The following is a 5,750-nucleotide window of genomic DNA, read 5'->3' as shown; positions in this document are numbered from 1 at the left end:
ATTCTCAGTCATTTTTACAATGTCAAGCCATATATTAGACCGAAACATCTATCTCCATTCTTGTCTCTGATAGCTATTTGCACAGAGTGTTGGCTGTAATAGAGCAGATGTTTCGGACTATAGCTATATATGAACTTCGCCAGGCCATCAGTTTAGTCACCTTTCTTGTATGACGGAATGCAGCGATTTGATTGGATTGTACGCCAACGAATAAAGCAGAGGTTTTCGACCTTTTTCTTTCTATTATCCTCTTTTAAGATATTGATCGATTGCATTATCCCACTTCCTCCAATAAATCCTTACAATTTTATAATTTTCTCTTAGGTTTTTTTCCCTGCAATCTTATCCAGGACTGTCCCTTAAAATAAGCTGATAATTCATATGACGGTAATATACATCTATAGCAGTACAAGGAGGTATCAAAATCTGCAAGTAGCTTTTACATACAAACATATTCACAATGTCAAGCCATTACGAACTTCGTCTCATACTTATATGTACCTTAAAGTGATACTACATCTTAGAATGAACATAATATTTAAGAATTTTAAACTTGGCCAATAACGGCATATATTCATCAGGAGATATACCTGGTGTTATAAACAACATAACAGGATCCTTATATAATCCGAAAAATCTAAAATAGATAGTGATTATCCATAAATATGCAATTAAGTATTGAAAAATGCTTAATATTAAGATTAAACGTTTTTCAATAATTACTTTGTTTTGTGAATTTTCCAATTTTCTAGATTTTACAGGGATTCTGTTGTAACTTTATGACACCAGGTAAGTTCACGGATAGTCACCTGCCTTGTATCACGGAATGCAGCGATTTGATTGGATTGTACAGCCAATCAGAGTCTTCGATAGACAGACTGTAACGTTAAGGTTTCTGATTGGCTGTATTTCCAATTCAATGTGTACAATCCAATTAAATCGCTTTATTTACAAACTTCCATGATACAAGAAATGTGGATATTGTTGTCAAGGTATAAGACGAAGTTAGTTGGATGCTGAATGTAGTAAATAACCTTACATTTGTGTATGCCATCTTTACAATGTCAAGCTATTAGCTTAGCTTCCAGACTCCCACTTCAAATTGATAACATTGAACAGACAACTGATTAAAAGTATTATATTTGATGAAAAGAAAAAGAAGTTCTTCATAGCTTGACATGGTAAAGATGACGTATAAAATGCAAGGTTATTTCCTATATTTTTCATCAAACCCAACGAAATATAAAAAAATATAACCTTATAAAATACACATTGTGAGGTCCATAATTCATACTGAAAACATCATTTTATACAATATTCTCTATATATATATATAAACATTTCATTATCAAACGTCTGATCGTTTTATCTGAACTCATCTTGTCAATCAGCGAGGTATATTGATCATATTTAATTAATATATTAAAGATGGGCTATTATTTAAAATGATAATACCTCTTAGGATGGACATAAATTTAAAGTCTCAAACTTGGTCAACTAGTGTAAATATTCATCAGTTGGACTAACCAGGTGTCATGACCTAAGAATAGAATCTCTATATAGGATGATATTAAACTAAATAATTATTGATAAACGCTAAGCATGTTTCAAATTACTAAGTTTAATGAACTATTATTTAGTTTTATGTATTTATTGGATAACATAGGGATTCTAATCTATATTTCATAGACATATAAGTTAATATTTATAATGATGAGATCTAGGACAAGTTCGAATTTGGCTATCTTACGATGAACGGTTTTTGAGTTATTGCCCTTGACTTAGGAACAACGCGTCAAAATTTGTCCGTATGATTTGACACAGATTGGTGACTGTCCTTGATATTCTGAAAATACTGAGCATAAAGAAATGAAAAAAATTCTAATTTCACAAAAAAATTTCCAGGGGGAGCCCTGACCTTTCGCGACGACAAAGAAAACTGCAAATATGGACGCCGAGTATATCTGATTTTTCAAATTGTAAGCGGAGACATACCTTTAATACATCCCCAAAAGCCAAAATGCGGGTCAGAAAAAAGAAAAAGAAAACTGAATATGTATTATTGACGGCTATTGAAAATGTCGAACGTGTTTAACTAAATAATAGAATTATTCAAGTGTTATGTGAAAACCGCATTTTTTGTGCACTAAAAGATGAATTATTATATCGAGGCCAAAAATCATTATAGCGTATCGGTTAAATCAGGGGTTTGTAGACGCTTGGTTGCCAGAAACCAAGATTTTATCATAAATGTGTTCATTTTTGATTTAAGGAGGTAATATTGGGCCATAAAAATGAGATATGTGTTATACTTCCAACAAAAATTTTCCAGGGGAAGCACAACACATGCACACCCACACCCCCCTTTCCATCTCCCCCTTAACGACCACGAAATCCCCAAACGGACGCCGCGCTGCTTTGATGCACCCCACCCCCAGCAATGACATACACACACTCGAAAATGAAATCATCGCTACGCCACTATGAATATTTATAAAAGCCTAACATAAACCAAATATGTTATTATATTTACAATAATAGTTCATTAATTATTAGGATTCAGGGCGGTGGCAGACACACCGTATATCAGTCCAAGACGGTGGAGGCTGGTCGAGGTGACATCAGGATCTGACACTACAACAGACGAGTCACTCTGCTAGTCACTATTCACAGTTGGATGTCAATAATCATGATAATTTTCATTCTAAATATAACGATCGATAAGTGCATATCGCCCATCTCAAGCAGCTGATACGTGTTTCAGACACATCATCGGAAAAGCTACTTTTGGAAATGAAGGGTTACCTTTCTAATATAGGACTTAATGTTAGCTACTTGACTTGAGGTCGTCAATGCTTGTTACTGTTTCAGATACAAAATCTTCATCAGGAGAGCTACGTTTGGAAATGAAGGTTAAATATTATCGCTACCTCGCCTAGTGATATCTTACACTAAACTAAAAGATGTAAAATGGCCTAAATTAGCCACCGTATGCGTGGTTATAATGGTAATTTCATCAAAACGACATTGAACAAGAAAATGAAGGACAATTTGTCACATTTTGTCTTCCATAGTGTCCCATATATTACTATGCTTTATAAATATACTGAAATTATTGAAATTCTTACCGAGTTTTTCAAAATCAAAGTATGTAGGTGATTCCCATAGTTAAACGTAGTAAGTATTCTAAATATAGTTCACAGTATGAAACATACTGCATCATTGACCAGACGACGATTTGCCCTGATTTATATGGTTTGATATATTTTCTGTATAAGCCAGGATCACACTACAGTATTCGACAATCCTCGACAGTTTCCGTAAATTTGAGGGTTTGTGGAACTGTTGCAGTTGACCGTTTGACATTGCAGATAATAAACTAAATGTAGCCTTCCATCAAATTACTAATTAGAAGAACCGATTGAAGGATAACAACGTAGATTCACGATGATCCTTTCTACCACCTGGTCCTTGAAATGAAATGAAATGAATGGAGTTTTACGTCCTACTTCGTCAAACGTCTTGATAATGATTTAACAAGGATAACAACTTAAGTTCACGTGGATCTTGTCTAGCAGTTTGTCATTAGTCAAATCTCTGGGCATTAATTTTCGAGGAACATCTACCTGTTAATTAACAGCTTGGTCGACTGGAATAATAAGGAAAGGCGACTTAAAGGTTATTTAAAGGGACAAGTGCCCCCTCTTTTTCATCAATCATACTTTAGTCTCAGAAACGGGATTTTTTTTTTTAGCTAAGCTCACCATCGAAATTTGAGCCTTCAATTCCATGTGTGTCCAGAATTATCCGCGTTTGAATGTTAAAATGACGACTCGTTAAGATATACTGTGATATATGGAAAAGACTTAGAGAAATAGTGAATCAAATTTCTAATTTGAATTATTTTTAAAGGAATTATGTGTTTTTCGTACATTTCTAGTATTTCTGAAGACTAATTATATACATTCAAGACTCAAATCAAACTTCCAACATGGCGCTTCTGTCTCTTTAATCAACGACCACCATTTGTTCACCGTAACCAAACAAATCCAACACTCTAACCAATTGTGCTACAACCCGCCTTGATGGTCGACTGTAGTGTGTAAGAGAATTATTGTTGAGATATTTTTTATTCATTATCAAAGAATGGCCGACACAAGTTAATAAGCTTGTAAGAATATTATCACTGAGTGAATAATTTCTTATATAACTATAATCAAAAAACTGACTAAAATCATCACACATAGAGAATAGCAAGTGGTCGCAATTCTTACTCCAACTAAATGGATTTTTTTCACGAGTCTGATTGATTATTTGAAAGAGAACCTCATCTTCACTGCGTCTAATACCTTGACTTCATTGAGCTATCTACTGTACTTGTTTCACGGAATGCATCAATTTGATTGGATTGCACTCTAGCGAATACAGCCACCACAGACAGACTGTATGTAGGCCTACATTATGGCCTATGGTTTACAGACTTTCCTTCGAGGACTCTGATTGGCTGTATTCGCTGGTGGACAATCCAATCATATGGAAAAATTGAGAGTAAAAGAAGTAAAGTAGTTGACTCCTCCAAAGAGATGTAGGCTACCGGGTGTTTTGAAAAGAGTAAGTATGATCTGCTTCGACACCCACCACAACTATATATCTCAAAATCATGAGATATAATCAGATCTCTTCATTCCTGACCAAACAAATCAGCCCAAATACCAGGAACAGCTCTATTATATTTATCTAGAAGTTCTCCATAACGACCATGGAATTTCCTACATGACATTTGAAGCTTGTGTCAAGTAACACAGTTTCAGAAATTCAACCTTCCTTCAATTCTTTTTCAGTTTTTCTTATATCAAGGTTATTATTTCAACTCTTATCTGTAAATTTATGAGTTTTTGCTAACTAATGTCAGATGTCACGTAGCTATAGTTGCAAAAACTTGTCTAGTTTTTAAAGAATTTAGAACCTAACCCACAGTTATCCAATCAGCATTGGCTAAATTGGCTAAAAAGTAAACATTTTGACCTTTCTATAATTATCGTACAATCATTATTCGGCAATCCTCGGCAGTTTCCGTTGCAGAGCGATTGCCTTACTTTCACGCTAGACCGTTTGTATCGTATACAAGTTCTTTTTATGAGATTATGAATGATTCAGCTAATGAGGTTATTCCTTCCTGCTTTAATATTGTGTATTGTATTGTAAATAATTAGAACATACATCATTGTTACATTAATAACTACAGAATAAAACTTACAAGATAGAAGGCTCTTAGATTACTTACACATTCGAAGAATACTAACAAGATAGCAGTTTGGAGCAATTTTTCTAGTCAGGCAGACGTCTGCCGTCAGAAAATTATCCACACTGCAGTCACGAAACTCCATGTAATGGTTTCTGAAACCCAAAGCTATACTATTGTAAACACCATTTCACGTTTCTGCAATACACTCGCTATATAACTATTAGATAGAATCAATGAGGTTGTTAAAACTGATTCATATCTTAAATTACGAACACCCAAATTTCTCTCCTTGAAGATAGGTTATCATAATGCCATGACATATTTCAACACTTGAAGATCAATTTCTTTATCTAAAAAAAAATACACTTTACAATTCTTTCATATGCACAAAAAATTAAAAAAACTATCATAGTTAGCTAGTTATCATGTTGTAACTACCGGGAGCAAAGGGGCTTGGGAGAGGGGGGGGGGGGGGGGGGGTTGGGATTTTAAAACCCCCCCAATT

The sequence above is a fragment of the Lottia gigantea genome (genome assembly GCF_000327385.1).
Source record: "Lottia gigantea unplaced genomic scaffold LOTGIsca_39, whole genome shotgun sequence".
Classification (NCBI taxonomy): domain Eukaryota; kingdom Metazoa; phylum Mollusca; class Gastropoda; family Lottiidae; genus Lottia; species Lottia gigantea.
This window is presented reverse-complemented; position numbering follows the sequence as displayed.